This window comes from Coregonus lavaretus (assembly GCF_964263955.1).
Source record: "Coregonus lavaretus genome assembly, contig: HAP1_SCAFFOLD_4122, whole genome shotgun sequence".
NCBI lineage: Eukaryota > Metazoa > Chordata > Actinopteri > Salmoniformes > Salmonidae > Coregonus > Coregonus lavaretus.
In genome coordinates, this window is record NW_028164798.1 from 13,216 (window position 1) to 40,000 (window position 26,785).

Consider the following 26,785-nt stretch of genomic DNA (forward strand, 5'->3'; position numbering starts at 1 on the left):
AGTAACAGGGCCTGAGGGGAGTAGGACAGGAGAAGTAACAGGGCCTGAGGGGAGTAGGACAGGAGAAGTAACAGGGCCTGAGGGGAGTAGGACAGGAGAAGTAACAGGGCCTGAGGGGAGTAGGACAGGAGAAGTAACAGGGCCTGAGGGGAGTAGGACAGGAGAAGTAACAGGGCCTGAGGGGAGTAGGACAGGAGAAGTAACAGGGCCTGAGGTCCAGTCCTAAAGAGGGGAGTCTACCTAATATTGGCATGTTTTTACAGTGTTTTAACCGTTTTATTTGACCATAGGGAAAGCATTCAGACGTTTGTTACTCTCAGACACAGGGCTGGTAGAAGAGATTATACAAGGCTTTTATACACTCTCATTAACGCACAACAGGGCTAATTTGTTTCTTAGAAACCAGCCAGACTTCCACACAACAGTCACAGTTGGTCACCGTGTCGTGGTTATGATAAAAGGCCCCACTGTCCCAAGCCACAGGTTAGGTAGAAGGTGCCCTACAGCCACAGATCTAGGATCAGCTTACCCTCCCCAGTGTCCCTGCAGAGGTGAAGTCTGTACGAGTTTAAAGCTGTCCTCTGTGGTCTCCCCAGGGATCCGGCTAGCTCCGATGTCACAGAGAGAACACTGTTAATTAGCCGTGGAAGTCTGCAGAGGGCAGAGCTGCATTAATTAGCATGCAATATAGGAGCAAGGAGGGTAGTTAGCTTCAGTTAGAATATGAGCATGTTAGCGAGCTAATGCATTAAAGCCCCAAGCATGTTTGCTTTTGTGTACAGTATGTTGCTATTTCATTTGTGCTTGTATTGGTAGTTGGGAGTGATGGGGGGGGGGGGGATGTTTTAGTCATACACCTGAGCTTTTCAGCTGTATAACAGGGGGATTTTTATCACAGAGGGAGATACGCGTGTGCACGTGCATGTGTGTGCGCCTGTGTGTGTGCGCGTGTGACAGTCGTTAGTTCTGTGTGCCTGTGCGGTTGAGAGAGGCTAATTGGCTGCTTGTGTTAGCGTTTATTTCCAAGGATACCCCGCTATAGAGATCATTTATCAAAGGATGTTGGTTTAGTGTGTGTGTGTGTGTGTGTGTGTCTGTGTGAGTGTGTGTACGTGTGTGTGCAAGTGATGTGTATGATTTAAAGGGAGCATGTCCGTCAGGAGAGCTGGAATGTATGAAGTTTCAAATGCAGCTTTTATTCAGCACCATTCAGCTTCATGCACCGGATTACATTTACATTTAAGTCATTTAGCAGACGCTCTTATCCAGAGCGACTTACAAATTGGTGCATTCAACTTAGGATAGCCAGTGGGACAACCACCACTGGGGGAGGGGGGGGGGGGGGGTGTAGAAGGATTACTGTTATACTATTCCAGGTATTCCTTAAAGAGGTAGGGTTGCAAGTGTCTCCGGAAGGTGGTCAGTGACTCTGCTGTCTTGGCGTCGTGGTGGAGCTTGTTCCACCATTGGGGTGCCAGAGCAGCGAATAGCTTTGACTGGGCTGAGCGGGAACTATTATTCCAGTCTTCCCGTTATCATTGTCGGAGTAGTCACATTGTTTGCAGAGTGCACAACCTATGCTACACTTGTGAGAAACACGTTTTGGTTTATTTCATTCCATTTACAAGCTGTGTCAATTTAGTCTTTGTCTTTTGTTTGGAGCGCTCCTGTCAATGTTGAGTAAGTCCTATAGGCTACCTGGCCTCCCCTCAACAGCCTCCTGTGACACACACTGATTGAATGAGGGAATGTGTCGATGGCTGATAATGTCAATGGTAAAACATTTCCCACCAGGTTACACTAGTGATCAATCAGCAGGTTACAGCCTGTCTGCTTCTGTTAGCAGCAGCTCTGGAGATGAACAGACTCTACTGCAGGACTGGGTTTCAACTCTAAAGGGTTTAGCTCCAACCACCCCCTACAAAACTGACAACATGGATATGAATCTTTACCCTGGCTTTAACAGGTTGTCTTCCAGTAACTCTACTCTGACTGTAATCTCTGTTGTTCTACTCATCTTGTCATCCTGCAGGTCAGACGTGGGTGGAGGGCTTCGCCAGGTATTTGAGTAGTGAGGGTAAACTAAAGCAGCTACAGTCTAGGGCTGACCCCAATTAGTCGACTGGTCGATTGTTTGGTCTTTAGGCTGTTGGTCGACCGAGATTGTTTAAGTCGAGCAGTAACAAATATATATATATATATATATATATATATATATATATATTTGCGCCCATCTCAGTGAACTAATCCATTGCGGAGGCCTAGACTAAAAGCCGATTTATGCTTGATCCGAAAATGTGGATCGGAGGCAATTCCAGAGGCATGCAAAGGCCAAATCGAGCTCCATACCGCATCGCCATGCGCCTCCCAAATTTTGAAACAATGCGGAGGGCTCTGTATAGCTCCACATTTACATGATTGGTTGACGGTAGGTGGGGGCGGTACATCCTGTAGAAAACACAGACTCACTTCCTTGACAACAGCTCTGCACTGCTCCGCGAAGCACAAGAAGTATGAATGCTCTGACTTCTGCTGAGGCCGTATCACAGTAAATGATGCATGGCCAATGCAGACGTCAGATTGACCATGCTCCCAGATGCACAATGCACTTCTCTCTCCAGAATGCGCTCTCTCCCGCCAATTTGTGCACATTCATTGTTTCATAACTTCATTGTGTGAATTGTTTGTGTTTGAGTGTTAGTGTCTTATCAATTCTCCATTACATATATCACCAGTAGTACATTTACCGTTAATTCCTATAATTTCTAATCTACCATGTTTGTTACTTTGGTTACGGTCATTTCTGTTAATGTATTCAATATTATTATTCCAGTCTTCCCTTTATCATTGTCGGAGTAGTCACATTGTTTGCAGAGTGCACAACCTATGCTACACTTGTGAGAAACAAGTTTTGGTTTATTTCATTCCATTTACAAGTTTCAATTTAGTCATTGTCTTTTGTTTGGAGCGCTCCTGTCAATGTTGAGTAAGGACGCGCACGCATAGAAGTAGGCCTATAGGCTACCTGGCCTGCGCGCAAATGTAGGCATATAAATGTGCCCATTTGGGGATTTGATAGTATTTCTGATTGCTTAATACACCACCACTAATGACCTGTGGAGCTTCTCAAAGTAATGTTTTCTTTACCTCAAACAGCAAGCAAACAAGTCTGTTTTCACATCCATTGAGAATTACAATAGTTCCTCAATGTAATTGAAAATTCTTTCCAGCTCTCTCCCTTTCGATAGCCACTCAACGTGAAAGGGAAAAATGTAATGTTCTGATTCAGTCGAAACGTCATAAAATAGGCCAACCTGATTACTTCTTATCAGTGCTTGACTTGGACTGAAATAGGTTCCGGTACTCATTTTGGGTGCTGGTACTGTTTATATTTAGGTGCAGGATCTCCACAATACTTTTGATTCTATAAGAGGAACAGGAGCTCGAGCAGTAGAACATTTTAGGTGCCGGTACTCAGCTCCGGTGAGCTGCCCAAGTCAAGCACTGCTTCTTATCCCTTGTGCAAATAGGCTACTGCTGTGTCTGTCCCGAGCTCACTGACGCGGGAAACTCTGAGGGCCCAGAATATTTTATACAATGTTGCAAGTTCGCTAGCTCAAGCTTCAGCCGTACCCAAGTTAATAGTTGACACAATGTTTCAAGTTTGTTGCAGACAGGCCATGTGTAGCCAATGTGATTTATAGGATATTTATTTTTATCAGGATATTTTCTACCTGCAGGCTGCAATGTTGTTATTTGTTGGCTTTATGTAGGCTACTTTTACATAGTTGGCAATGGCAATAGAAGTTACTTTTTAGGTTTGTGTCATTTTCATTTAGATTTGGATAGAATTTTGATTAACCACATGACAATGATTTGGAGATATGAAGACGTTATTATAGATTTAATTAAACTGTTTCACGAAAATTTGCATATGAAAACCATAACTGGCACGCAGATCGTTAGAAATTCAGAAGAAGTCACATAATTAGTTAAATAAAGTCCACCTGTGTGAAATCTAAGTGTCACATTTACATTTCACATTTACATTTTAGTAATTTAGCAGACGCTCTTATCCAGAGCGACTTACAGTTAGTGAGTGCATACAAAGCTCATACTTTTTCATACATCACATGATCTGTCACATGATCTCAGTATATATACACCTGTTCTGAAAGGCCCCAAAGTCTGCAACACCACCAAGCAAGGGGCACCACCAAGCAAGCGGCACCGTGAAGACCAAGGAGCTCTCCAAAAAAGGTCATGGACAAAGTTGTGGAGAAGTACAGATCAGAGTTGGGTTATAAAAAAATATCCAAAACTTTGAACATCCCACGGAGCACTATTAAATCCATGATTAAAAAATGGAAAGAATATGGCACCACAACAAACCTTCCAAGAGAGGGCCGCCCACCAAAACTCACGGACCAGGCAAGGAGGGTATTAATCAGAGAGGCAACAAAGAGGACAAAGATGACTCCCGAGTGGTGCAGTGGTCTAAGGCACTGCATCGCAGTGCTAGCTGTGCCACTAGAGATCCTGGTTCGAGTCCAGGCTCTGTCGCAGCCGGCCGCGACCGGGAGACCCATGGGCGGCGCACAATTGGTCCAAGGTAGGGGAGGGTTTGGCTGGCAGGGATGTGGGTTCGTTTCCCACGGGGGGCCAGTATGAAAAAAACAAAAACAAAAAACATGTATGCATTCACTAACTGTAAGTCGCTCTGGATAACAGCGTCTGCTAAATGACTAAAATGTAAATAACCCTGAAGGAGCTGCAAAGCTCCACAGCCGGAGATTGGAGTATCTGTCCATAGGACCACTTTAAGCCGTACACTCCACAGAGCTGGGCTTTACGGAAGAGTGGCCAGAAAAAAAGCCATTGCTTACAGAAAAAAATAAGCAAACACGTTTGGTGTTCGCCAAAAGGAATGTGGGAGACTCCCCAAACATATGGAAGAAGGTACTCTGGTCAGATGAGACTAAAATTGAGCTTTTTGGCCATCAAGGAAAACCCTATATCTGGCACAAACCCAACACCTCTCATCACCCCGAGAACACCATCCCCACAGTGAAGCATGGTGGTGGCAGCATCAATAGTTATGCACGCTCAAGTTTTCCGTTTTGTTGTCTTATTTGTTGTTTGTTTCACAATAAAAAAATATTTTGCATCTTCAAAGTGGTAGGCATGTTGTGTAAATCAAATGATACAACCCCCCCAAAAAATATATTTTAATTCCAGATTGTAAGGCAACAAAATAGGAAAAATGCCAAGGGGGGTGAATACTTTCGCAAGCCACTGTAGTTGATTTTATTAAAACACATAGGGAAAGAACAGATTACTTTCGGTCAACCAAGATTTTCTTTAGTCGGGGGACAGCCCTACTACAGTCCAACCAGCTACCCTCTGTAACATGTTGTGTGTTTGTGTATGTTCCCACAGGTCAGATCTCGGTGGACGGCTTTGCCAAGTATCTGAGTAGTGAAGAGAACAGCATCATCCCCCCAGAAAAGCTGGACCAGAGTGAAGACATGACCCTACCACTGCCTCATTACTTCATAAACTCCTCCCACAACACATACCTTACAGGTAGGCGCCTATTTTGAAATGTCTTTATTTTTAGTACTGTGATAACTACTAAGTAACACATGATCATATGTGGTTGTTTGACCCTTCGCTTCAACAGTTGACTTCTCTCATAACAGCTTTCAAAGTGAGTCAAATTCAGCCAGTGGGGTTCCTTTTTCTCCTGTGCAAATCAGGCACTTATCCAATCAGACCCATGAGATGGCGTCGTCCGGGTTAGGGAAGGGTTTGGCCAGCCGGGATGTCCTTGTCCCATCGCGCTCTAGCGACTCCTTGTGGCGGGCCGGGCACATGCACGCTGACTTCAGTCGCCAGCTGTACGCTGTTTCCTCCGATACATTGGTGCGGCTGGCTTCCGGGTTAAGCGAACAGTGTGTCAAGAAGCAGTGCGGCTTGGCGGGGTCGTGTTTCGGAGGACGCATGGCTCTCTACCTTCGCCTCTCCCCAGTCTGTATGGGAGTTGCAGCGATGGGGCAAGACTGTAACTACCAATTGGGAAGAAAAAGGGGTATAAAGTACCAACAATAAATAAATACAAAATATAAATAAGAAAATGATATGTGCCTCATTTGCGTAAATACACTGGGTCTATTTGACTGCATTAACATAAAGGGGTGGAACAGGGCTGCAACCACAAACACTTGCTCTGTCTACCCTACCTGCACTCACCTGGGCTGGCTAGACTGCCTCATTAATTACTGTTTTTGTCACGTTCTCTTGCATAATTCAACAAGTGTGTCAATAGCAGGATACCCTCAGATTGAAAATCAACACACTTGGTTCTAGATTACACCTATCTAAACATACTTTACATTGTTTGCGAGATCAGGCATTATACAGTGAGGGAAAAAGGTATTTGATCCCCTGCTGATTTTGTATGTTTGCCCACTGACAAAGAAATGATCAGTCTATAACTTTAATGGTAGGTTTATTTGAACAGTGAGAGACAGAATAACAACAACAAAATCCAGAAAAACGGATGTCAAAAATGTTATAAATTGATTTGCATTTGAATGAGGGAAATAAGTATTTGACCCCTTCTCAATCAAAAAGATTTCTGGCTCCCAGGTGTCTTTTATACAGGTAACGAGCTGAGATTAGGAGCACACTCTTAAAGGGAGTGCTCCTAATCTCAGTTTGTTAGCTGTATAAAAGACACCTGTCCACAGAAGCAATCAATCAATCAGATACCAAACTCTCCACCATGGCCAAGACCAAAGAGCTCTCGAAGGATGTCAGGGACAAGATTGTAGACCTACAATCTTGCGTTTTTCTGGATTATTTTGTTGTTATTCTGTCTCTCACTGTTCAAATAAACCAACCATTAAAATTATAGACTGATCATGTCTTTGTCAGTGGGCAAACGTACAAAATCAGCCGGGGATCAAATACTTTTTTCCCTCACTGTATCACTATAATTTGAGTGTTCATTTTTGGAAGTTGCTTTCATTTCAGCGCATTTAATTTGTAAACATTTTAACTGTATCAAATTATTGCTTTTTTCCAATTCCACAAAAAACAAACACCCTTTAAAATAAAGTTATCTTTCTTGTGATGTAAGTGTCGAGATGATGTGTTAAATCCCAGATGAAGCTGTAGCGTTCTTATAGACAATGTATTCCATTGAGCCAATTTCAAGAAAATGAAAAAGATACACAATGCATCCTTAATTCCCTTGTCACGTCTCGTCTTCCTTGTGTAATCTCATTCTCCTATTGACACGTTGTCATATTGTATTACGCAATGAACTAAATTATGATGAGAAATCGTTTTCGGGAAGTTACAGAGAAATAATTACTTGAACAACTGTGGGAGACAAGGATATTTTTAACAAGTCATCACTGATTACTTTATGGCCTTATTATTCGTTTACAGTGATCCCTCTGTAATCTGCTTCCAATCAGAACTGTGTTGAAGGCAGAAACTCATTTAAAAGTTAACTTTCCTCTAATGTAGGCATCTTAAGCTGCTGTTTTCCCCAGGAAGTCGTGGTGTGTGTGTGTATGTGTGTCCCTTCATGCTACTCAGGAAGAGATGACATTGCATTTATAGAGGAGCTCAGGGGTGCCTTCTGAAGTGATACACATACACACATACATACACACACACACATACATACACTCACAGACACAGATGTGAGTGCGTTTCACATTGACACTGTTGTCTCAACGCGGTGGTAATACGATGCTGATGTAGAAATAATTGCTTTGTTAATGGAGAAAGTGCTCTGCTCTGTGGACTGTAGTGCTGTTCGTAACTCTAATGACCAATGTGCCTAATGAGAGCTTGAGATGTGTGGGAATGTCTCGTGTTGACACACTGTAGGAAGGAAATAAAGTAATTAATAATGTGGTTAACTGTCTTTAAAAGAAGAATCTGTTAAGTGTTTTGTGTGTGTGTGTGTGTGTAGCGGGCCAGCTGGCAGGTAACTCGTCGGTGGAGATGTACCGGCAGGTCCTCCTGTCAGGGTGTCGCTGTATCGAGCTGGACTGCTGGAAGGGACGCACCACCGAAGAAGAACCTGTCATCACACACGGATTCACCATGACAACCGAAATCTCCTTCAAGGTAAACTGTCTGGAACCAGAGAGATAGTAAAGAGAGATGGAGGGAGAGGGAGATGGAGAGGGAGGGAGGGAGAAAGAATGAGAGGAAGTGAGACAATGGGCATGGAGGAGGAGGGAGAAAAAGAGGGAGAAGGGAGTGAGAGAGAGATGAGAAAGAGGGGAGCGGTAGGGAAAGAGAGAAGGAAAGAGCAAAAGATGGTTTGAGAAACAGGTAGACAGAGAGAAAGAGTTGCTTGGTATTTAGTATTGTAGAGAGCAATAGGAGTCCCCTGTAGCTTAGTTGGTAGAGCATGGCGCTTGCAACGCCAGGGTTGTGGGTTTGTTTCCCACGGGGGGCCAGTATGAACAATTTATGCACTCACTAAAACTGAGCGTCTGCTAAATGACTAAAATGTAAAATGAGAGAGGGAGGTGAACATAAAAAAACCCAAAACATTTCACCTTTATTTAACCAGGTAAGCCAGTTGAGAACAAGTTCTCATTTACAACTGCGACCTGGCCAAGATAAAGCAAAGCAGTGCAATAAAAACAACAACACAGAGTTACATATGGGGTAAAACAAAACATGTCAAAGTCAAAAATACAACAGAAAATATATATACAGTGTGTGCAAATGTAGCAAGTTATGGAGGTAAGGCAATAAATAGGCTTGAGAAAGGAGGAGAGAATAAACAAAGCACAGATGGGTGGAGGAGAGAAGCAGAGGAGGAAAGAAGAAGCCCAGGGAGAGGAGAGGAGGAAAGAAGAGAGCCAGACAGAGAAGAGATTGATTGAAAGAGGGAATTTAGTCTTTAATGAGAGTACTATGGCTGAGTTTACACATGCAGCCCAATTCTGATTTTCTTTTTTACTAATTGGTCTTATTACCAATCAGATCAGCTCTGAAAATATCTGATGTGAAAAAATCTGATGTGATTGGTCAAAAAAACAATTAGTGGAAAAAATATCAGAATTGGGCTGCCTGTGTAAACGCAGCCTAAGAGCAAGAGAAGGAGACTGATAGACTTGGATTGAGAGTGAAATAGAAATGTGTAAGTGGACTGATAGAGAGCGGGAATGAGAGAGAGGGAATGAGAGGGGGAATGAGCAGAAGATCGATAGAGAGAGAGAGAGAAGGTGAAGTGTGTGTGAGAGAGAAAGAGGGTAAGCTGTTAAGTGTATTTACCCTCTAGCATCGATATAAATGGTTGTAAAATTCACTTAACCACTTAGTCTTACACTACTGAACAATCCCTATCAGATGTTCAATGAGTCAACAAGCTCTACACCAGCGGCTCTCCACATCACTATACAGATAATGTACTTCGAATATTCATATTAGATATTTTGCGATAGCCTGACCACCGGCCATATTATATGTGTCATCAAATTAAAAATTTTCAGCGATCACATTCATTGATATTTGATCCCATTGGTCATTGACCAGTGCTGACACCCTGTCTGTCTGCTCTGTGTCTACAGGAAGTGATTGAGGCCATAGCAGGGTGTGCCTTCAAGACCTCCCCTTTCCCGGTCATCCTCTCCTTTGAGAACCACGTGGACTCGTAAGTCAACAACTCTCACGCCGCTGTGTGTTTCAAGAGTTTACCTTTGTTTGATGTCTTTGATAAATGTACACACCAACACTTTTCCTATTTTTTAAACTTCAGTTCAAACAGTGATTCTGAACCTCTGTTAGTCTATGGTTATGGTAGTGCCATTTTAACTGCCATGCTAATGCTTGCCACTCTTATGTAATGCGCTAATTAGCTATATGCTAATGTTAGCCACTCTTAGAGTAGGGCATTAGCTAATAACTACATGCTAATACCAGAGACGGAAGAGGAAGCGAGACACCCCACTCGCTGTTTTTTTCTGGTTTAATGAAAGTTAATGAACTAAGTAGACCAGACCCAGCTGCTATTGCATTGGTGTCTATGGGAGACACACTCAGTTAGTACACTGACCATTTTTTTCAATGGTAAAAGGCCTGAGTGAACTATCTTCATTTATCCACCATCTTTGCTAATACTGGCCACTCTTAAGTCAATTGCGACTCACTACATGCTAAAGCTAGCCACTCTGAAGCCATTAGCTAGCTAGATGTAGCGAAGGTGGCTTGGTGAGCTGAGACCTGAAGACTTGCGTTAGCTCCCCAAGGACACCCAGGTTCGAATCCCAATCGGTCACACTAACGCTATCCACTCCAGTAGCGAATCGCTAAATACTAACATTATGCCACTGTGAGGTGATTGTAATGGTTGTAACGGTGTGTGTGTTGCCTCCCAGGCCCAAGCAGCAGGCCAAGATGGCGGAGTACTGCAGGTCAATATTTGGAGACATGTTACTGACCGACCCTCTGGAGAAGTACCCTGTAAGTACACAAGACCCCTGCTTGCACGTACACTCATGTTCACACACTACACACACACACTGTCAAACACACAGTTCAACACACCTCTATGACATGGACCAGTGAGTGTAGTGTTCCTCTCCCCTCCTTCACCCCTGAGTGACCCTCTAAACAGCCTTGTGTCAACTAAAACTAGATGTTTACCTGTCTCTTTTGATCTCTCCCTCACTCTCTCTCTTTCTCTCTCTCTGCTGCCTCACCCCTCTCTCTCCCTCAGCTTTCTCCCTCCCTTCCTCTCTCTATCTCCCTTTATCCAAACCAACCCTTTTCATCTGTCTGCAATTACAATCACATGGTCCTCTCTCCCTACCAGTCAGCTATAAGGGGATACGCTACAGAGGGCAGTCACTGGGTTACACTGTGTGTGTGTCTATGTGTGTGCGTGCGTGTTGTGTTACGGGGTGATCTGTAGCCTATGCTGCTTTTCTTAGCGACCCTTTATCTACTTCCAGCCAGTTGCCATGGCTACCAGTCAAAAGCTTGCATTGTCCCTTTGTGGAGGAACTTCTTCTCAGAGTCCATTCTTACGTAACAACAATCACACACACACGCACGAATGCACTCTCAAGCACACACAGACAAGCACACACACACATGTACAGTATCATCCTTCCCATTAGTCAGTAGTGAAGTGTTAGTCGTTGTCCCTGTTGGAATGGAATGAAGGAACTTAGCTTTACACATTATCTCACTGGTTGCAACAGCACTAGGGCTAGTGTGTGTGTGTTTGCATGTGTGTGTGTGTGTGTTTGCATGTGTGTGTGTGTGTGTGTCTGTGTGCGTAAGCCCTCCCAGTGATTCACTAGAGTGAATGACTTTGATATTGAATTGTTATCAGATCAGTACTTTCAGAACAGAGGGAGAGAGAGGTAGGGAGAGAGAGAGAGAGAGAGAGAGGGGGGGGGGGGGGGTAGGGAAGGAGAAAGATTCAGAAGAGTCAGATTTGGGTACCAGTCGGTTTAGCTAACATTCCACTAGCCTGGGTACCAGTCTGTTTAGCTAACATTCCACTAGCCCGGGTACCAGTCTGTTTAGCTAACATTCCACTAGCCCGGGTACCAGTCTGTTTAGCTAACATTCCACTAGCCCGGGTACCAGTCTGTTTAGCTAACATTCCACTAGCTTGGGTACCAGTCCGTTTAGCTAACATTCCACTAGCATGGGTATCAGTCTGTTTAGCTAACATTCCACTAGCCTGGGTACCAGTTTGTTTACCTAACATTCCACTAGCCCGGGTACCAGTCTGTTTAGCTAACATTCCACTAGCCCGGGTACCAGTCTGTTTAGCTAACATTCCACTAGCTTGGGTACCAGTCTGTTTACCTAACATTCCACTAGCCCGGGTACCAGTCTGTTTAGCTAACATTCCACTAGCATGGGTATCAGTCTGTTTAGCTAACATTCCACTAGCATAGGTACCAGTCTGTTTAGCTAACATTCCACTAGCCTGGGTACCAGTCCGTTTAGATAACATTCCACTAGCCTGGGTACTAGTCTGTTTAGCTAACATTGTTTAGCTAACATTCCACTAGCCTGGGTACCAATCTGTTTAGCTAACATTCCACTCCTTGTACTCCATGTTGTATGTTTAACATGATAAAGAGTGACAAGGAGTGGACCGAATGATAGTTTATATATATAATATAACAGATAGGCTAGTGATAAGTGAGTACAGAGAACTCAATGACATGCAGCCTCTCCCACTGGCTTTTTTAAAAACATTTAAAACGTTTTTTGTTTTTTTGGGGGTGGGGCTGTTTTGCATGTTATTTTGGCATTAATACGTGTCACAGGTGTTTCAGCCTAGCTCAGTGCTTTCTGTGGTGGTGGGGCAGCCAGCTGAAAATACGGAGCGTAGGGGTTGGTAATGTTCTCGAGTTGCGCCGTGATTGGCTCTGTCACTCATGGGGACAATACATCACCGCCAAATCTAGGGGTAGAGCTCGAAAATTCAAGCCGCTTGCTTGGGTGCTACCATAGAGTTACATTAGAAGTGCCCATCCAAGAAGGCTCAAGGTCATTGGCCACAGATAAAATGACGACAAATCACGTTATATCAAGAATCAGTGGCTAACTGCAAGCATTGAAAAGCAATCACTAGCCTGCTATTCAGTGGAGTGGGTGTGTGGTCCCAAATTTGGTTTAAGGGTCTCTTTTCCAAGCTTAAAAGGATAAACATTCAACATTGGCCATGGTGTCAATCCAGCATGACTACTCAGAACTGGGAATTCGTTTTGAACGGTCATCCAACTTGGAATTGCAAGTCGGGAACTCTGGCCTCTTTCTCGAGCTCCGACCTGAAGATCACTGACGTCATCATGATTCAACCTTGTTTTTTTCCAAGTTCCCAGTTGTCTTGAAAGAACCATAAATCCAGAGAATGCCAGACTTTGATGACAAAATTTGCCCGCGAAGGACCGCTGTGCCACCTTCCTGTTCAAGTGAGCACAGCACAACAAGGTGAGTCCAGAAATGTCTTGTATGCTGCTGCATAAAGGATGTAATAGGCCAGGGAGATATGTATACTGTAGCTAAGAAAGTAATACTAAGTGTATGTTGTGTAGTAAGCTGTTAGTAGCCCATATGCCTCACCCTAATAATTTGGTCCCGTTTCCCCTCCTAATTTTGCCTACTGTTCTGACTTGGTGGTACAAGCGTATAACCTGTTTTAGAGAAATGTAATCATCGAATATTGTAAGAGCTTTCATTCTCTACTTATATGTCCCCTTTATATATCCTACGGTTCTGACTTGGTGTACAGGGAGAATACTGTAAGAACGGCCCATGTTCTGAATTCTGTCGCTGTACATTTCAAAAGTGCTGAACAAATAGTTATATTGACTACGTCCGTCCTAGCTCGCTCATTAATATCTTAATCGAAATTACGGATTGCCTCTTATCTGCTCGTTGTCCCCTTATGCCATAGTTTGTACATCTCAATTGTCAGTAGAAACCACATTTGTTTAAGCAAGTCAGCCATATCAGCTATGTTTTTTTTAAAGGCAGTAAATGAGGCTGAATGAACTGTTTCGCTGCCAGACAAGGCTCCGCTGATAGCCAGGTGTAGCAGTGGTAAGGTGTTGGGACTGCTGTTGGGACAGCTTAATGTCACCGTTATAGTGCAATTCATGTATTATTTTGTGTTGTGTAGTGGGTTTGCTGGCATGCATCTAAAACATTTTTTGGGGGGTTTGCCCCACCAAGATTTACATGCTAAATTCGCCACTGAGTGTGATTGATATGGGATTTACAGTGGGGAAAAAAAGTATTTAGTCAGCCACCAATTGTGCAAGTTCTCCCACTTAAAAAGATGAGAGAGGCCTGTAATTTTCATCATAGGTACACGTCAACTATGACAGACAAATTGAGAAAAGAAAATCCAGAAAATCACATTGTAGGATTTTTAATGAATTTATTTGCAAATTATGGTGGAAAATAAGTATTTGGTCACCTACAAACAAGCAAGATTTCTGGCTCTCACAGACCTGTAACTTCTTCTTTAAGAGGCTCCTCTGTCCTCCACTCGTTACCTGTATTAATGGCACCTGTTTGAACTTGTTATCAGTATAAAAGACACCTGTCCACAACCTCAAACAGTCACACTCCAAACTCCACTATGGCCAAGACCAAAGAGCTGTCAAAGGACACCAGAAACAAAATTGTAGAACTGCACCAGGCTGGGAAGACTGAATCTGCAATAGGTAAGCAGCTTGGTTTGAAGAAATCAACTGTGGGAGCAATTATTAGGAAATGGAAGACATACAAGACCACTGATAATCTCCCTCGATCTGGGGCTCCACGCAAGATCTCACCCCGTGGGGTCAAAATGATCACAAGAACGGTGAGCAAAAATCCCAGAACCACACGGGGGGACCTAGTGAATGACCTGCAGAGAGCTGGGACCAAAGTAACAAAGCCTACCATCAGTAACACACTACGCCGCCAGGGACTCAAATCCTGCAGTGCCAGACGTGTCCCCCTGCTTAAGCCAGTACATGTCCAGGCCCGTCTGAAGTTTGCTAGAGTGCATTTGGATGATCCAGAAGAGGATTGGGAGAATGTCATATGGTCAGATGAAACCAAAATAGAACTTTTTGGTAAAAACTCAACTCGTCGTGTTTGGAGGACAAAGAATGCTGAGTTGCATCCAAAGAACACCATACCTACTGTGAAGCATGGGGGTGGAAACATCATGCTTTGGGGCTGTTTTTCTGCAAAGGGACCAGGACGACTGATCCGTGTAAAGGAAAGAATGAATGGGGCCATGTATCGTGAGATTTTGAGTGAAAACCTCCTTCCATCAGCAAGGGCATTGAAGATGAAACGTGGCTGGGTGTTTCAGCATGACAATGATCCCAAACACACCGCCCGGGCAACAAAGGAGTGGCTTCGTAAGAAGCATTTCAAGGTCCTGGAGTGGCCTAGCCAGTCTCCAGATCTCAACCCCATAGAAAATCTTTGGAGGGAGTTGAAAGTCCGTGTTGCCCAGCGACAGCCCCAAAACATCACTGCTCTAGAGGAGATCTGCATGGAGGAATGGGCCAAAATACTAGCAACAGTGTGTGAAAACCTTGTGAAGACTTACAGAAAACGATTGACCTGTGTCATTGCCAACAAAGGGTATATAACAAAGTATTGAGAAACTTTTGTTATTGACCAAATACTTATTTTCCACCATAATTTGCAAATAAATTCATTAAAAATCCTACAATGTGATTTTCTAGATTTTTTTTTCTCATTTTGTCTGTCATAGTTGACGTGTACCTATGATGAAAATTACAGGCCTCTCTCATATTTTTAAGTGGGAGAACTTGCACAATTGGTGGCTGACTAAATACTTTTTTTCCCCACTGTATAGGACATGGCCATAGGGGACTAAAGATGGTTGTAATGGAATGATTGCTCCGGAAAGTTGCCCACAGATCAAGGTCCTCTTTTGCTCCTGTAGCTCAGGGGGATGTGTGAAACTTCCTCCTCAGCCTGAAGTGTCGCCACTTGCACCGCGGAATTGTTAACTTTTTGGTGGCACCAACTGGTAAGCCGCTTCGGGAGGGTGGACACGTGTGCTAGCAAGGTAGAGGTGCTGGGTTCAAGCCTCGGTGTGAGCTGAATCAGGAGGAAGCATTACTGACTAAGTAAGAAGTGTGATGTCCTTTACAGTCCATTAAGGGGAAAATGCTGAGCTGGTTTTCAGTGAGAAGTAGTGTGTATGGATCAAGATGTTCTCTGACTTGAGGATGAAAGAGAACTGAAGACAAGTAGATATGGCAGATGCTCAGAAGTGTGATGCTGTTTAAAGCTGAGAAAGTTGTTAATTGTGTGTGTGTGCGTGTGCGTGCGTGCCTGTAAATCATGTGTGTGCAAACGTTTACCTGCGTGTACGAGCGCTTGCATGCGTTTGTGTGATGTAGCTCAGTGTCTTCTAATACTCCATTATCAATGGGCATCAACAGTGTGATCCAACAGAACAGAAGGGTATCACATGAATAACAGAGTGCTGTGCCTGCTCAAGTCTGCTCTTCAGAGAGAGAGAGTGTTGTAAGCATACACTCCCACTCTACACAAAGGAAACCCCATTCTGGGGTGTAGAAAGTGTTGAAGATGTAAACTTAACACTTGCTTGCCAACACAGCCTGTAAGGGCCTTATTTCATTCAGGTCACTAAGAAGCCTTTTACACTATGACTGATCAACACCCTCTCATCATCACAACACCAAGTCTGTTTTGATACCCTTGCCTAACACACGCACCCACCAACATCACCATTAGTAGGAACCTTTCTTGGTTCTTACTCTCAGGTAATGAGTCTAACTTCTCTCTCTTTCTCTCTCTCTCTCTCTCTCTCTCTCTCTCTCTCTCTCTCTCTCTCTCTCTCTCTCTCTCTCTCTCTCTCTCTCTCTCTCTCTCTCTCTCTCTCTCTCTCTCTCTCTCTCTCTCTCTCTCTCTCTCTCTTCTCTCTCTCTCTCTCTCTCTCTCTCTCTCTCTCTCTCTCTCTCTCTCTCTCTCTCTCTTTTACTCTCTCTCTCTCTCTCTCTCTCTCTCTCTCTCTCTCTCTCTCTACACTATCCTTTTATCCCTCTCTCTCTACTATCCTTTTATCTCTCTCTCTCTCTCTCTCTCTCTCTCTCTCTCTCTCTCTCTCTCTCTCTCTCTCTCTCTCTCTCTCTCTCTCTCTCTCCCTCCTTTCGCTCTCCCTTCACCCCTCCCTCTCCATCTCTAGTTGGAGACAGGAGTGCACCTGCCCAGTCCAATGGATCTGATGGGAAAGATTCTGGTGAAGAACAAGAAGAAACACATCAAGACATCAAGTACCAAGAAGAAACTGTCAGAACAGGCCTCCAATACCTACAGTGACTCATCTAGTGTGCATGAGCCCTCTTCTCCCAGCGCAGGTATGGTTACAGTACACGCACACATGCACACACACACACGCACACACAGCAGCAGCAGAAACACAAGTCACTTGTCGGCCATTGACACACAGAGGAGGTTTATTTGATTTATAATAAAGTGCAACGCTACAAGTCAGCAGAGGTCATGGTGGGAGAATTGCTTGCCAATCATAAATCCTACATCTTATAGTAAGACCTGGCTGTAGTTGATCATCCATCACTTTCCTGGCCCTCTAAATCAGTGAGCTGTGTTGTTGACTTTTTCATATACTCATATCATTGGAGGCTGCTGAGGGGGGGACGGCTCATAATAATGGCCGGAAATGAGCAAATGAAATGGCATCAAACATATGGAAACCATGTGTTTGATGCCATTCCACTCATTTCACTCCAGCCATTACCACAAGCCTGTCCTCCCCAATTAAGGAGCCACCAACCTCCTGTGACTCATATACTATCTGTGTGTGTGTGTGTGTGTGTGTGTGTGTGTGTGTGTGTGTGTGTGTGTGTGTCAGGTTAAGTTGTATAGCTACCCAGGTGCCTCTGGTACAGCTTTACCAGAACAGGACAGGCAGGGAGGCAGACAGGCAGCAGGATCGATGCTCTTAGCGTTCCCCTTCACACAGAATCACCCTGCATTCATCAACATCAGCCTACTGGGGCTCACAGCCACGCGCCACTCTCATACACTAGTACACACTGCCCCCTGCTGGTAGACTCACAGACACATTTCATCCTGCACTGCTGCAGTCCATCTTGATCTCTGAAGGAGTTCATATATCCAGAAGAGACTGGTGAAGGGAAATATCTTGGAACAGGCTCATTGTAATGGCAGGAATGGAAATGGATTCACCTGTGTTTGATACTGTTCCATCCATTCCATTACAATGAGTCCGTCCTCCAATTTAAAAGTGACACCTGCCTCCACTGCATATACAGTATCACATAATGGTTATTGATTGTTTACTGTCCACCAGGGTGGACCAACCAGGAGATTACTGAGTCCTCCCAGCCACTAGAGGTCGCTGGGCTCAGCCTCAGACCACAGGGAAGGAAGTCCATCGGTGAGCCATATGGGAGAGACTATAAGGACACAGCTATTCTTAAACCGACTAGCCAAAACCTAAAACTGACCCTAACCTTAACCTAATTTGTATAAATTGTGAAATAAAATATCGGTTTGTGTGTCAGGTGAGTCTTTATAGCCTTTCCGAGCCATACCCCTGGTCACAACATGGAACTCTATTCCACATCAAGTAACTCGTGCAAGCAGTAAAAATAGATTTAAAAAACAGATAAAAATACACCTTATCGAACAGCGTGGAATGTGAAGAGACACACACAGGCACAGACACACGCATGCACACACACCTAACATACGCACTATACACACACATACACATGGATTTTGTGTTGTAGATATGTGGTAGTAGAGTAGAGGCCTGAGGGCACACACTTAATATGTTGTGAAATCTGTTGTGAAATGTCATGTAATGTTTTTAATTGTATATAACTGCCTTAATTTTGCTGGACCCCAGGAAGAGTAGCTGCTGCCTTGGCAGGAACTAATGGGGATCCTTAATACATAGAACTACTCCATCAGTCACTCCTCCTCCTCCTTTACCTGGTCCTGAAGCAACCCTTAGTAGCCCTAGTTCTATAACCTAGTCACATCCTTAGTTTCTTCCTTCCCCTATTCCTTTTCTCTAGCTCTTTCCCTTAATTCCTTTCCCTAGACCCCCTATCCCTAGCTCCTAACACCCCTTTCCCTAACCTCCCTATGGCACAAGTGACAGTAACCCCACTAAAAAGCTTGGTGGATCTATTCCAATATTGCTTACACCTCCATTCATCCCCTTCAGAACTCCAAACCCTGGGGCTTGCTTTCTGACCATGCAGCCTTTAGTAATCATTAGCATGTAACCTGAGAAGCTAACTTAAACCTGCGCTTGTCTTTCAGGTGAAGTTGAGGCAGAGAGTGACGATGATGATGATGATGACGATGACTGTAAAAAGGGGTGCATGGATGAGGTATATGGCTTTCAATACATCTTCATTCTTTCTCCTGCATCCTCAGGTGTCTCTTGCTACATGTAATGTGTTCTTAGGCTGCCCCCTAGTGGAGATTCAGAAACACACGTTATTCTCGGGCTATGTCTCAATAGTCAAACAAGGAGGGGAGGGGAGGGGAGGGGAGGGGAGAGGAGAGGAGAGGAGAGTAGAGGAGAGGAGAGGAGAGGAGAGGAGGATTCTCTTTCTGACTGTTGTGTGTTCCTCCTCCAGGGTACAGCGGGCAGCGAGGCATTTGCCACAGAGGAGATGTCCAACCTGGTCAGTTATGTCCAGCCGGTCAAATTTAACTCCTTCGAGGCCTCCAAAAGTAAGACCATCACTCGTGACCACAACTCAACACCTGTTTAGACCACACTTCAATATTTATTGCGATTGTGAACCATATTTTGTGGCACTTTGAATACACACCAACTCAAATTAGTTGTTCTGTTCTCACAGATTTACTGTTTAAAATTCAGCTGCATTTTAAAACAAAAAAAGAATCAATTCCAAAAGTTATGCCATTTTTAAAATTTATTTATCAATCAATCAATTGCTGTTGTTCCAGAGATCAATCGGAGCTATCAGATGTCATCGTTTGTGGAGACCAAAGCCTTGGAGCAGCTCACCAAGTCACCTGTGGAGTTTGTCGAGTATCCTTCCCACTCTATGTGGAATATTTACTTCAAATGTCTGTTCAAATCTTTTCATTTGTTGAAACTGTCTCGAGTGAAGAAGGACACCAAAAGCAACGTGAACTTGTAAATCACCTTACCTGGTTAAGTAAAGGAATCCATGTATTGTAAGTCCAGGAGCCTCATTTATCAAAGGTGCATGCACACAAAAAATACTCGTTTTCCACAAAGGGTAGTATTTTTAGATTTTGAACTTGACGGGAAAGTGTGCGTATCTCCACGCAAATCTCAGACCATGCGTACGCTCAACTTCTAGTGGTTGATCAACTGTATGGCAAGCAAATATTGTTATTTTGGGGGAAATGGAGGTGTTTGATGCACAGGAATTTTAATGCCATTGGTTAGGAGATTGCATAGCATCATGTCGCCTAATATATTTATTTTGCTTTTATTATATAGGTCTAATTCATAATCATATTGCAGGGCTTGCCTCTCCTTTTCTGACATGACTGGTTTATTCCCGCTACAAAACAAATATTAGGCTACCATTTGTCCATCGCTTATTCAACCTGTGAATGTATTGTAATGTTTTTAAAATTGTATAACTGTCTTAATTTTGCTGGACCCCAGGAAGAGTAGATGCTGCCTTGGCAGCAGCTAATGGGGATCCATAATAAATACAAATACAAATACAAATAGCTAACTATGCTCAAAGTGTTTAGCACGCCCTATAGGCGGCATGCCCATACCTCTACAGAAATGTGATCAAACTGTCATGACCTAGTTACAACATCTTCAAATCATACTGCAAATTACAGTGTTTTTGTTACCATAAAAGGTGATGGAGTGCATTTTCCAGGCTGGGTTGTAACGCTTGTTCATGAGCGTAGAAATATAGTATGGCTCTGATTTATCAATGAAAACATGCGTATATATTTAGTGCGACAGTTTGATAAATCCCAATGAATTGTTGCGCACGCAAATCCTAGAATCTCCACGTAGGCCAACATTTTATGAGAAATGTATGCATGTTTGATAAAAAATGAGGCCCAAGGTGTCCTCTCCTTAACGGAGTGTGTCCAGGTATAACAAGCTGCAGCTGAGTCGTATCTACCCAAAAGGTACCAGAGTAGACTCCTCCAACTACAACCCTCAACTTTTCTGGAATGCAGGCTGTCAACTGGTGGCCCTCAACTTCCAGACCATAGGTAAGAACTACATCAACACACACACACTATTTTATTAACGTGCTTTCTATCTATATATCTCTCAGAGCTGTTTACTGAGTATGGGAAGGGCTGTGTGTACCTCTGTATCTTTCTAACACCTCTCTCCCTTCTTCTCATTTCCCCTCTCTCTCTACTCTCTCTCCCTCTCGCTCTCCCTCAATCTCTCTCTCTCTCTCTCTCTCTCTCTCTCTCTCTCTCTCTCTCTCTCTCTCTCTCTCTCTCTCTCTCTCTCTCTCTCTCTCTCTCTCTCTCTCTCTCTCTCTCTCTCTCTCTCTCTCTCTCTCTCTCTCTCTCTCTCTCTCTCTCGCTCTCTCCCCTCTCTCTCTCTCTCTCTTCCTCAGACCTGTCCATGATGTTGAACCTGGGTATGTATGAGTACAATGGAAAGTGTGGTTACAGACTGAAACCAGAGTTCATGAGACGACCAGACAAACACTTTGATCCCTTTGCTGAGAGTACTGTGGACGGCATCGTAGCCAACACATTGTCTGTGAAGGTGTGTATCTGTGTGGGTGCGTGTGTGTGCATGCTTGTGTGTGTGCGTGATCGCATGTGCGTGTGTGTACGTATGTGTATGTGTGCACGGACTTTACAACGCTCACACTTAATATCTTAATCTGTCTCCAGATCATCTCAGGCCAGTTCCTGACCGATAAGAAGGTGGGGACGTATGTGGAGATAGACATGTTTGGTCTGCCGGTGGACACCAGAAGGAAGGGTTTTAAGACCAAGACATCTCAGGGCAACGCTGTCAACCCTGTCTGGGAGGAGGAGGCCTTTGTCCTCAAGAAGGTAAACCACAACGTAGCGCAGACTGTTATGGGATTTGTAGTTCTTTAAGATCACCGAAGGTAATGCTGTCAACATTTTTATATAATTTATTTATTTATTTATTTTTTCCGTCATTTAGCAGACGCTCTTATCCAGAGCGACTTACAAATTGGTGCATTCACCTTATGAAAGCCAGTGGGACAATCACTTTACAATATTTTTTTTTTGGGGGGGGTTAGTTAACGTTAGCTCAACTGCTAACTACCTAGCCTAACTAGAGAATCGTCTTGAATCATTTAACATTTACATTTTAGTCATTTAGCAGACGCTCTTATCCAGAGCGACTTACAGTTAGTTAGTGCATACATTATTATTTTTTCATACCCCCTGTGGGAATCGAACCCACAACCCTGGCGTTGCAAACGCCATGCTCTATCAACTGAGCTACATCCCTGCCGGCCATTCCCTCCCCTACCCTGGATGACGCTGGGCCAATTGCGCGCCGCCCCATGGGTCTCCCGGTCGCGGCCAGCTACGACAGAGCCTGGATTTGAACCAGGATCTCTAGTGGCACAGCTAGACCACTGCGCCACTCGGGAGACTAGTTAACTAGACTAGTTAACTAGACTAGAGACTAGACTAGAGACTAGTTAACTAGACTAGTTAACGTGAACATTATCTGTGAGGAGGAGGCCTTGATCTTCAAGAATGCACACCAATAGAGATATATAATGTTCTATTGAATTATGTGTGTAAATCATTGTTTAAAACATCATAGATCAAAGTGTTATGGGATTTGTAGTTAATCAAATAAATCAAGACCTCCCAGAGTAATCTGTCAATATTATCTAGGAGGAGGAGGCTGTCGTTATCGAAGTGTCTCCTTTCTTACGTGTGTGTGTCTGTGCATCTGTGTGTGTGTGTGTCTGTGTGTGTGTCGTTCCGCAGGTGGTACTGCCCACTCTGGCCTCGATGAGGATATCTGTGTTTGAGGATGGAGGGAAGTTCATTGGCCATCGCATCATTCCTGTGAATGCCATCCGCCCAGGTGAGGCCTATAGCCTGTTAGCCTGACTGACTACCATTCTGGTCCATTGTTCTGCTTGAGTGATACTGTGTAAGCAGTCCTTGAACTTCTGATCGCTGACCCCTGTGTGTGTGTGTGTGTGTGTGTGTGTGTGTGTTCCAGGTTACCACTACATTGGTCTGAGGAATGAGAAGAACCAGGCTCTGACCCTCCCTGCTCTGTTTGTCTATGTAGAGGTCAAGGACTATGTCCCTGATACATTCGCAGGTATAGTGGCTGACATACCTTACAGAATACTGGTATATACAGTAACTAACCATAGAGTTCTAACCATGTTGATATTTCCACTGGCTTATATAACATCATCTATGATACATTCTGTCCCCTTCCTCCCACTGATCTCTTCCTCAGATGTCATCGAGGCGTTGTCCAATCCCATCCGTTACGTCAACCTGATGGAGCAGAGAGCCAATCAACTGGCAGCTCTCACTCTGGAGGAGGGGGCAGAGGAGGAGGACAGCAAAGAGGTGTGTTTGTATTTGTCTGTGTGTGTGTGTTTGTGTTTGTGTGTGTGTGTGTTTGTGTGTGTGTGTGCCTGTGTGCGTGCGTGGGTGCCTGTGTTCGTGAATGTGTATGCCTGTTTGTGTGTGTGTGTGTGTGTGTGTCATCCCCACACTAATCGACCAGTAACAGATCAATGAGCATCTCCCCAGGCAGTAGGCCTCTCTTTGGGTTAGAGCTATTGACCAGGGGTTAGGAACTGAGGCCTGTCGCTTTGTGAAGAGATTATTGGGTTTTTGCTATAGACCAGGGGTTAGGAACTGAGGTGTGAGGGTTATGAGGTGAGGGACGGTGGATGGGGGAGACAGTCAATGGAGAGCTTGTACATGCTGACACCATGGCAACGGTCGCCTAGTGAGTTAGTGGGCTTTCTGCTGGAGTGTCAGAGACAGAGGGAAAGAGAGATTAGAAAGAAGAGGAGAGCAGAGGAAAACAGACTTTATTTTCCTGTCCAGAACAGGCTCAGGGAGGGAGGACTCAGTAACAGGTGGTTTAACTGAATAATATTTCAAAGAAATACACGCCAAGTACTACAACAAGTCAGGGTTGGAAAGAACCTAGAGAGAACGTTGGGAGAACCATGAGGAAGCGTTTGGAGAACGTAGTAGAGAGCGTTAGGAGAACTTCAAGAGAACATTGAGACAACGTAAGGAGAACATTGGCTAAATGTTAGTGAAACTTTAGAGAGTGTGGTCAGTGTGACTCTGATCTGAGATGCTGAGAGTGGGGTACCAAAGCTATGTCTACAAGGTTTCCAACAGGCTGCAGGTATTCTCTGTGTGTGTGGTGAGTTGATTGTGGTGTCGTATATTTGATGTACAGTAGCTTGTTTGTAATAGAGTCATGGAATCTTATGGTTGTACTCTCATCTCATTGCATAGGCCGCAAAAACATAGAGCAGAACTATGTATGTGTGACATACAGTACATTGGGCAGATGCTTACACTCTAGACAGATGATGTGCTAAGTCAATTTGAACAGGACTGTGTGGACCTGATAAAGTGCTTTGAGGCCCAGTACAAAGTGCCTGTATCAGTATCGCTGTCAATGTATTTGATTGACAGGTGGAGGCTGCTGGTGATGACCCCATGGAGCCAGACCCCCGGGTGACCCTGCCAGCAGAGAACGGGGTCAGCCACGCTCCCATCATCTCCTCCAAACCCCCCAGCCTGGTCAGCCACCAGCCACAGCCCACAGGTACTGGTCAAATCTCCACTTGAACTTACAGTAATAATAATAATGAGATTTCTATTATGAAAAGAGCAATAGAAGTTTAATAAAAAGCACTTCATAAGGAAAAAACAAACAAACAAGCAATATACACTACATGGCCAAAAGTATGTGGACACCTGAACATCTCATTCCAAAATCATGGGCATTAATATGGAGTTGGTCCTCCCTTTGCTGCTATAACAGCCTCCACTCTTCTGGGAAGGCTTTCCACTAGATGTTTGAACATTGTTGCGGGGACTTGCTTCCATTCAGCCACAAGCATTAGTGAGGCAGGTACTGATGTTGGGCGATTAGGCCTGGCTTGCAGTCAGCATTCATCCCAAAGTTGTTAGATGGGGTTAAGGTCAGGGCTCTGTGCAGACCAGTCAAGTTCTTCCACACCGATCTCGACAAATCATTTCTGTATGGACCTCTGTATGGACCACCACAATGCTTGGCATTGTGCATGGTGATCTTAGGCTTGTGTGCAGCTGTTCGGCCATGGAAACCCATTTCATTAAGCTCCCGATTAACAGTTATTGTGCTGAAGTTGCTTCCAGAGGCAGTTTGGAACTCGGTAGTGAGTGTTGCAACCGAGGACAGACAATTTTTATGCGCTACCTGCTTCAGCACTCGGCGGTTCCGTTCTGTGAGCTTGTGTGGCCTACCACTTCGCGGCTGAGCCATTGTTGCTCCTAGACGTTTCCACTTCACCTTAACAGAACTTACAGTGGACCGGGGCAGCTCTAGCAGGGCAGAAATTTGACGAACTGACTTGTTGGAAAGGTGGCATCCTATGACGGTGCCATGTTGAAAGTCACTGAGCTCATCAATAAGGGCATTCTACTGCCAATGTTTGTTTATGGAGATTGCATGGCTGCATGGCTGTCAGCAACGGGTGTGGCTGAAATAGCCAAATCCACTAATTTGAAGAGGTGTCCACTTACTTCTAGCCATGTAGTGTATAATGACAGTGACTCCAATATGGCAACCAGTAAACTTTCATTTGGCAGTCCACAACACATTTACGACCCACTTGGGTTGCCAGATATAACCTGCCAAAACCCGCACTAACAGGTGTATATTGTTTATCAGGTTCAGTGAAAACTGCAGTGAAGACTGAGGACATCATTCAGAGTGTTCTCACAGGTAAGACTGGAGTAGGACTCAGTAACAAGCTAAGTGAACACGTGTGGTCATTTGTCTATCTATACATGACACCAATCTGAAACATCACGGAATTGTGCACCCTATCTGTAAAGGAGCAAAAACTGACAGGTAGAAAGTAATTGATCAAAACACATGTCCTCTCTTCTCCCTCCCTCCCTCCCTCCCTCCCTCCCTTCCTTCCTTCCTCCCTCCCTCCCTCCCTCCCTCCCTCCCTCCCTTCCTCCCTCCCTCACTCTTTCCTCCCCCTCTCCCTATCTCATCCATCCATCCCTCCCTCCCTCACTCTTTCCTCCCCCTCTCCCTCCCTCCCTTCCTCCCTCTCTCCCTCACTCTTTCCTCCCCCTCTCCCTATCTCATCCATCCATCCCTCCCTCACTCTTTCCTCCCCCTCTCCTTATCTCCATCCATCCTTCCCTCACTCCCTCACTCTTTCCTCCCCCTCTCCTTATCTCCCTCCCTCCCTCCCCCCTCCCTCCCTCACTCTTTCCTCCCCCTCTCCTTATTTCCATCCATCCTTCCCTCACTCTTTCCTCCCCCTCTCCTTATCTCCCTCCCTCCCTCCCTCCCTCCCTCACTCTTTCCTCCCCCTCTCCCTATCTCCATCCATCCCTCTTTCCCTTCTTTCCATCCCTCCTTCCTCCAGAGATGGTGGCCCAGACGGTAGAGGAGTTGAAACAGCAGAAGGGCTTTGTTAGGGAGCAGAGGAAGCAGTATAAAGAGATGAAGGAGTTAGTAAGGAAACACCACCGTAAGACCAGCGAGCTGATCAAGGAGCACACAGCCAGGGCTGCAGAGCTGCAGAACCAGCACCAGCGCAGGCACTCCGCGCTGCAGAAGAGCCACAAACGAGATGGTAAGAAAAGGTAGGTAGCCCTGCTCTCCTCTTCCTCTTAGTCCTCCTCCCTGTATCCCTCCATTCCTCTCACTATGTGTCTCGCTCTATGTCTCTTTGTCTGTCTGTCTGTCTCTTGCTCTTTCTCCATTCATGTTTTCTCTCTTCCATCTGCATGCTCATTGGCTAGAGCCTTCCACAGGCCACAGATAACACTCTGTGTGTGTGTGTGTGTGTGTGTGTGTCTGTCTGTCTGTGTGTGTGTGTATGCATTGAGCGTGTGTGTGTGTATGTTTGTTAACACGTATCTACCTCCATGTGTGTGCTAACCTCAGTGTGTACTGTGTGTGTGTGTGTGTGTG

At 44.7% G+C, this 26,785-nt stretch overlaps 1 pseudogene across 1 annotated transcript in view; it reads left to right on the top strand.

Annotated features, from left to right (window-relative positions):
• The window catches only part of LOC311116608 (1-phosphatidylinositol 4,5-bisphosphate phosphodiesterase beta-1-like), a 39,737-nt pseudogene that overhangs the window by 11,381 nt on the left and 1,571 nt on the right, over positions 1 to 26,785 (top strand). The window contains exons 5-22 of the transcript in view: positions 5,440 to 5,586; positions 7,994 to 8,151; positions 9,612 to 9,694; positions 10,419 to 10,503; positions 16,763 to 16,934; positions 17,912 to 17,998; positions 18,895 to 18,965; positions 19,218 to 19,314; positions 19,555 to 19,639; positions 20,705 to 20,829; positions 21,192 to 21,346; positions 21,478 to 21,642; positions 22,570 to 22,669; positions 22,811 to 22,915; positions 23,060 to 23,175; positions 24,274 to 24,406; positions 25,517 to 25,570; positions 26,235 to 26,454. The product of the transcript in view is annotated as a 1-phosphatidylinositol 4,5-bisphosphate phosphodiesterase beta-1-like (transcript). The remainder of the gene's footprint in view (positions 1 to 5,439; positions 5,587 to 7,993; positions 8,152 to 9,611; positions 9,695 to 10,418; positions 10,504 to 16,762; positions 16,935 to 17,911; positions 17,999 to 18,894; positions 18,966 to 19,217; positions 19,315 to 19,554; positions 19,640 to 20,704; positions 20,830 to 21,191; positions 21,347 to 21,477; positions 21,643 to 22,569; positions 22,670 to 22,810; positions 22,916 to 23,059; positions 23,176 to 24,273; positions 24,407 to 25,516; positions 25,571 to 26,234; positions 26,455 to 26,785) is intronic.